The sequence below is a fragment of the Nyctereutes procyonoides genome, unplaced genomic scaffold, assembly GCF_905146905.1.
Source record: "Nyctereutes procyonoides isolate TBG_1078 unplaced genomic scaffold, NYPRO_anot_genome, whole genome shotgun sequence".
Taxonomy (NCBI): domain Eukaryota; kingdom Metazoa; phylum Chordata; class Mammalia; order Carnivora; family Canidae; genus Nyctereutes; species Nyctereutes procyonoides.
The window spans coordinates 16,921,610-16,929,622 of record NW_026575160.1 but is presented as its reverse complement, the minus strand read 5'-3'; the positions used below and the strand labels follow the sequence as shown (position 1 = coordinate 16,929,622).

At 38.7% G+C, this 8,013-nt stretch overlaps 1 non-coding gene across 1 annotated transcript; it reads right to left on the bottom strand.

The window, feature by feature from the left end:
- Positions 1-2,189: 2,189 nt before the first annotated feature.
- LOC129503008 (small nucleolar RNA SNORD2) lies at positions 2,190-2,258 on the bottom strand. Its single transcript, XR_008663098.1, has one exon. It is a non-coding gene; the product is annotated as a small nucleolar RNA SNORD2 (small nucleolar RNA).
- Positions 2,259-8,013: the final 5,755 nt, after the last annotated feature.

Below are 8,013 nucleotides of genomic sequence, written 5' to 3'. Positions count from 1 at the left end.
ATTTGCCTAACTTGATTTGCATTAGTACTATAATATGTGTGGTAGATCATTATAGCAAATGCTTCCCCAATACATTACATTTCCCTCTACCTTTGTGACTTGCAAGGGGTCATGAAATGATGCATTGGCAAACACATGCAAGCAGATGCCTGAAGAGTATTTGCAGATTGCAGCTTGTCCTCCCTTGCCACTGGGAACCCTTCCACTACCATGTCAGTAATCCCAGGCAACGCTGCTGGAGACACGTGGTCCAGCCAGCAGCCAGCCTGCACTTATCTCCAGAAATGTGCGACTAAGACAACACCACCCCCAGCTGATGCATCTGCTGGCTGGAGCTGCATGAACAAGTATAGGCAGGAGCCTACATTTCTGACTCTCAGAACCATGAGTTAAGGCTGTGCTTTTTAGCCACAAAATTTTGGGATGGTCTGTTACTTGGTGAGGTATAACTGAAGCAGTATATAAAGATTTAAGGAAGGCTAGCAGCTGTAATAATTGACCGCTAATACACAGTGGCTTAAATACAATAGAAGTTTACCACTCATAAAAGCAGCTCCAGAAGGTTTCAGATTGGTGGTAGGGGGCTTTGTTGCATACAGCCACTCCAGGGACCCAGGCCATCAGTTTTTGCCACCTTCAACGTGTGGTTGCCAAGGTCATCCAGGCATGGCAAACCAGATAGCAGACACGGAGGGCACAGAGGGGAGCAAATGGGATGTTTCATGGGCCTGGTCAAGAAACAGGGCACATCTCTTCTATTCACGTTTCAGAGGTAGAACCCAATCACATGACCAACCATAAGTGCAATGAAGGCGTCTCTCTGTGCCTAGGAAGGCAAGGAAACAGTCTGATGAACTCAGAGTCTGATTCTACAGACTTATATTACCTTTTTAGGCACAACAAGAATACAGGGAAGCTAATCCATGTAAATCTTCATCTACAACACAGAGAAATAACTTTTTGCTACATTTTATAAGGATTAAATGTAAAACACTTGGTTAGAGTGACAGGCTTTCAAAAAATGGTAGCTAAAAGCATTATTACTGTTACTAAGTTGGATGGTGTGAGAAATCAAAGAACATGGAGATGAGGAGTTACACTAAGCTATCCAGATAGTAGCAACATAAGTCATGACATGTCCAAGTGTAATCACAGAAGTCCAACTCAAACAAGTGTTATCAAAAAAAGAAGAGGATTTATTAGGATAGAAAGGGTGTAGCTCTCCACGTCAAAGGAAGACCTGCCAAACTGGAACCTTCTCCAAGATGTCAGAGATTGGAACTCTTTTCCTTTTTCATGTTATATGCCATTTACATATCTTTGCTTCCCTTTCTCCAATGACACCCTTTGCATGTTTCAACAGGCTCCAGAATTGCTAATTTTCAAGTGTATGGTAATGTTATTGTGGTTATATTTTTAAAGAGTGTCTATTGGCCATGAGTTGGTAATTGCTAAGTTAGGGGATGGGTAAATGGGAGTTCACCACACCGTTTTCTCTACTTTTGTATACATTTGAAAATTTTCACTAAACAAACAAACAAAAGAAAACAGAAGCCCAAGACTGGTCTCATCTTGACTTAGAGATTCAAGAAGGAAGAAAGGATGGACTTGACTGGCCCGTTTACATCACACTTTTAATTGTGTGATTAAATTACAAGTCATTTTCTTCTTTGGTGAAAACTCTATGTACTACAAAGGGAAATGCTGTCATGATCAGCATTATCATCTTTTTGGCTGTGGTTTTTCTGGATTTTGAGAGAAATGGTTAAAGTGATCTACAGAAATCAGGACTTGACAGGGTTGGATGAATCCAACTACAGCTACTTCTTGACCTTACCGATTGCTAAAACACTTCCCTACTCTCCTCACATTGTATCACCTTAAGAAAGGCAGAGATATCTTGGCAGCATTTCCCTTAAACACCTTCATATTTAATAGTCTCAGGAGAGAACAGATCAGAGAAAAAAGCACGAGAACCACAAAAATTACAGATCTATTTTCTAGTGATGGAGACAAGAAACTCAGGATAGTCACATGTATATTAGGGTATCTAATCAGAATATCCAGTACATAAGAGATCCTCTTGTCAGCAGCAAAAAATAAAAATGGCTGAGAACAGCTACTACTTTTTTTTTTTTTTTTTTTTTTTTGCTACTACTCTGTAAGATTTTTTTTCCCCCCAAATAGCCAAGTGATCAGCAATGAATACTCTCTTCATTTCAGGTCAATCCCAAAAGATGATTGCCATCATTTCACTATAGGATACATTTTCTGAAGAAAAAAAAAATCAATTTCTCTGTATTACATTCTTTGTAATCATGTCCTATAAATTGGTTGATCTCATCTGTTATACTGTCCACATAAAAAATAAGGACTGAGGGGGAAGATATTGATAATCTTAGAAAAAAAGTCTAAGAATATATAGGAAGCAAGTATTTGTTGACTACAATCTAGTACTCTGTTCAAGAAGAAAGAGCATATTGGAATATTACTTTTACAATTAAAACCTTTGCTAATCAGTCTTGATATTCAAATAATCTTGTATCCAAATCAGATTTTTTTTATTGTCACAAATGTGACAGACTGTCCTTTCTAAAGATAGATAACACAACATATTCCATCCCACATGTTTTTTTTCTTTTTTTTTTTTTAAAAACCATGTAACATGGACATTCCTTCCATTGGGTAGTAGAGTCTATGTCTTCTCCCTGTGAACCTGAGAATGACCTGTGTCCTCCTTGACCAACAGGGTACCATTGAAGTGACTGTGTGTGACTTTGTCTCAAAGTCACAAGGAAGCCATATACTTCTTCTTTGTCCTTTTGGGACAACTGTTCTTGGAATCGAGCCACTGCACTATGGGGAAGCCACATAGCTACACGGACATGTCACATGTAAATGTGCCAGCAAACAACCAACAGCTAACACCGACCACCAAATGTGAGAGATTGGGCCTTCGGCTGGTTCTGGCTCCAACCCAGGGAGTTGTTGCCAGCTCCAGCTAATAACGCATGGAGCAGGGGATCCCTGGGTGGCGCAGCAGTTTGGCGCCTGCCTTTGGCCCAGGGCGCGATCCTGGAGACCCGGGATCGAATCCCACGTCGGGCTCCCGGTGCATGGAGCCTGCTTCGCCCTCTGCCTATGTCTCTGCCTCTCTCTCTCTCTCTGTGTGCCTATCATAAATAAATAAAAATTTAAAAAAATTATAAAAAAAAATAACACATGGAGCAGAGATGAAGCTGTCTGTCCCTGCAAGCCCAGCCCAAATTGCAAATTTAGGAATAAAATGAATTATTGTTGTTATCTTAAGGCACTAAGTTAGAGGTGATTTACTATGCAGCAAAAATAATTGAAAGAATAAACATGACATTATCAGGAAAGCTTTTGTCTTTGGTACACAGCAGAATAAATTGTTGAATGAATATGAATGGAGTATTCTGAAGCAATCAGGAGGGATGAATTAGACTTATAGGTAGCCGCATAAATAGATCTCCAAAAAATAGTGAAAAAACGAATAATCCAAATGATAGACAAGCATTTATGTACATTTTAAAAACATACTCAAAGGAATCATATATATTTTTCAGAGATGCATAAAATCTAATTAATATAGAAAAGGTAAATCAGAAAGACATATATTAAATATACTGGGGTGTAGGTCTATGGGAGTGGGAATGGGCACAAAGGAAGAAAATGATTCAAAAGGAACAGCCAGAAAAACCCAAAACAAAGAGTGTTGCTATGTAATTCACATTTCTTTCTGAGCACACAGCTAAAATCTACTTTCCAGTTTCTTGTACATTTAAGTGTGGGCACATAATTGCATTTTAACCAATGGAATGTGGGCAGAATTGATATATGCTATCTCCAGGCCAGGCCCTTAGAAAGGGCAAAATGGCCCTGACAACTAATAGAAAGGCTGTAACATTCCCACTGGAACATAAACAATGATCATAATACGTCAACAATGACAAGGCAACTCTGTGACCATGGTGGACCAAGACAGAGTACAGCCACCCCATGAGCATGTCTGAAACAAGAGAATGACAAAAACTTCATTGCAACTACAAATATAATTATACATCTCCACTCTTCCAATATTTTGTTTTCGGACAATGAGGACTAGCTCGGCTTTAAGCATACCGCCTCTTAGGTAAGATTACCAAGGTACATAATCGAATAGCTCCAATAGTACCCAAATCACTACTGGTCTCCACTTCTTTTGGCCCTTCTTAAATCCCCAGAACAAGTTCAAACCTACAAGCTTGCACCATTATCTCACAAGGATGCCCCTGGGTTCCTCAGCTAGGTCCAGAAACCTCACTTTGTTTGACCTCGGTTGTATGCGGGGTTGGTCTCTGGCTGGTGAGCTTTGACAAAAGTGGAAGCTCTGGAGATCTGGTTTCAACCCTCCCCTACCCAAACTGTGACCCTTAACCTGGAAATGGTGTATATACCTCAAACTCCTTGAATCTCCATATTCTCAAGGCCACCCTTTCTGAAACAATAGGAGCTGAAGATGAGCTCCAAATAATCTATTGAGCCCTTCGGTCTTAGGTCTAGAATTCATTCCTAGGACTTCTGAATTCTGATGAAATTTTTGGTGAAATTTTGCTTTTAAGCATTTAACTCGGCATTACTATTATCTGTCTGGTTATCCACTGTCTTAACTGTCACTCATTTATAAGGGAAAAGCCTATAGTGAGGGACATGGACCAGACAAACTCAGTGAGGCTGGTCCTGATGGCTGATGAGTTCAGGACATCTCATCAGCGCTGCATCTTTGGAACAGACTTTACCTTGCGTCATTATTAGTTTGCCAGGGTTGCCACAACAGATGTAACAAACGAGGTGGCTTAAAACAATAGACTGACCAATTCCCTCATAATTCTGAAGACTTGAAGTCTAAAATTAAAGTGGCAGAAGGGCCACGCCCACTTGAAGGCTGCAGGGAAAAATCCTGGCTTCTGGTGGTTGCTGTAATCCTTGGTACTCCTTGGTTTATACCAGCAGCCCTCCAATCTCTGATGCTGTCATTACATGGCCTACTTCCCTCTTTGTGTATCTCTGCATCTCCAAACCTAGCCTCCTAATAAAAATATCCGTCATTAGATTAGGGTCCAAATAATGTCATATTCACAGGTACCTGGGGTTTAGACTTCAACATAACATTTTGAAAAAACAATTCAGCCCACAACAGTCACCTTTCAAGATATTTTAAGAATGACTGTTTTTAGTTGTATCTTCCTAGGGCTCTTTTTGTTTTGTTTTTTTACATGAGTCCTCAGTTGGCAAAAGCTGGTCCTTGGCCAGATGCTGGAGACATGTAGTTGCACAAGCATATTATCAGTGCCATAATGCTCATGAGGTCTTTGTAGTTGAAGTCTGCATTCAACTTCAGACCAAACACCTTTTCCTTCATGATATCCTGCTATATTGATAAATCATGCATACAACCTTCCAAGATGCACAATCGCATCAAGGACAATTATGTAATGCAGTGGTCACTTTGGGGAAATCTGACATGAGCAACTTGTTCACTTGATAGGCACCCTAGCACAAAAAGGAAACAAAACCCCAACTATCCAATGTATGCTTCTACATTCTATCTGAAGTGCTATCATGTTGATAATGGTAGACTGTGATGTTACATATTCAAATGTACAGTAACCACTAACAAAATTATACAAAGGAACAGACTTATAAACACTATAAAGAAATCTAAATGGAATACTAAAAAACGATCAAGTGACTCACAGAAGACAGCAAAGATCAAAGAGAAACAGAAGAAGAAACAAAAATAAAATAGACTTAAATCCTAACATATCAATAATTACATTAAATATAAAGTTGACGCATATGAATTAAAAGAAATGAGCACAATGGATTAAAAAAGCATTTTAGTGCCCACAAGAAAGAGACAAGACAAATTACCAACATCAGGAATGGAAAAGGGGGTATCAGCAGATATTACAGACCCAGCGGACAATAAAAGGATAACAAGGGAATACTACAAACAACTCTATGTACATAAATTCAACAGCTTAGATGAAACTGACCAATTCCTCAAAAGCTACAAACTATCAAAACTTACCCCAAATGAAATAGGTAACTTGAATAGTCTCACAAATACTAAAGAAATTCAATCAATAGTTTAAAACCTTTTTTTTTAAAAAAGATTCATTTATTTATTTATTTATTTATTCATTCATTCATTCATTCATGATAGAGAGAGAGAGAGAGAGAGAGAGAGAGAGAGAGGCAGAGACACAAGAGAAGGGAGAAGCAGGCTCCATGCCGGGAGCCCAATGCGGGACTCGATCCCAGGACTCCAGGATTGCGCCCTGGGCCAAAGGCAGGCGCTAAACCACTGAGCTATCCAGGGATCCCCTTAAAATCTTTTGATAATGATGTCTCTGGGCCAAATGGTTTCACTACTGAACTGTACCAAATATTCAAAAAATAAATAACAGCAATTTTAACCCATTTCTTCCAGGAAACGGAAAAACTTGTGACTGAGTTTTGCAGGGTCACAGGAGAGAAGAGTCACATACAAACATCAATTGTATTTCTATATACCAGCAATGAACATATCAAAACTGAAATTAAAAACACAAAACCACTTATAATTGCTCCCTCTAAAAGAGAACTATTTCAGGCTAAATCTAACAAAATATGTATAGGATCTGTATGGACAAAGTACAAAACTCTGATAAAAAACATTTTTAGAAGACCTAAATAGGGATCCCTGGGTGGTGCAGCGGTTTGGCACCTGCCTTTGGCCCAGGGCCCGATCCTGGAGACCCGGGATCGAATCCCATATCAGGCTCCCGGTGCATGGAGCCTGCTTCTCCCTCTGCCTGTGTCTCTGCCTCTCTCTCTCTCTCTCTCTCTCTGTGACTATCATAAATAAATAAATAAAAAAAAGAAGACCTAAATAGAGAAACTTACTATGTTTATGTTTTGAAATTCAACACACTAAAGATACCAATATTCCCCAAATTGAATTAACTACAGGCTTACTGTATATTATGAAATCTCAAGGGTTTTTTGGAGATCTAGAGAAACGGTTTCTCAATACAAATACAAAAACAAACAGAAAATAAAAAGGGGAAGAAAGAAAAGTTGCTGTAATCACACTACCCAATTTTCTAAGTTACTATATAGCTATAATAATCAAGGCAATGTGGTAATGTGGATTACGCAGGTCAACAGAAGAGAGTGCCAGAAATAACTCACCCAATCTAGCCAACTGATGTTGACAAAAAGGCAAAAGCAAGTCAAAGGATAAAGTATGTGTTTTTCAACAAATGGTGTGTGAATAATGTACATTCCTGGGCATAAATAGGAACTCTGGCTTAGACCTCACACCTGATACAAACCTTAACCAAAATGGATCATAAATCTTCAGTTTTACAACTGAAAGTATAATTTTTTTAGAAAACAACACAGGAGAAAATGTTACGAGTTAAGCGGAGTTCTTAGGACACCAAATCCTTTTGTTCTGAGCAAGACCCCGTTAAGAGAAAGAGACTCAGAGAAATATTTGCAATTCACAATTCTGACATGGGATCTGTATTCAGAAGATATAAAGAACCCTCTAAATGCAACAGTAAGAAAATAAAAAATTCAATGAGAAAATATGCAAAAGACTTCGACATTTCACCAAAGAGGATAGTCAAATGGTAAACAGTATTTAATGGTACATAAGCACACGTAAGGATTTCAACATCATTATCCACTAGGAAAAATGCAAATTAAAACCATGATGATATGCCACTAATACAGCTACTAGAATGGCATTAAAAATTCCACGATACCAACTGCTGGTGAGGATGCAGAGTAACTAGATATCTCTTACATAGTTGGTAAGAATATCAAATGGTACAGTTACTCTGGAAAAGAATTTGTCAGTTCCTTATTAAGTTAAACATAGACTTACCACAAGACTCAGCAATCATACTCCTGGATATTTATCCTAGAGAAATGAAAACACACATCCACATAAAAAAA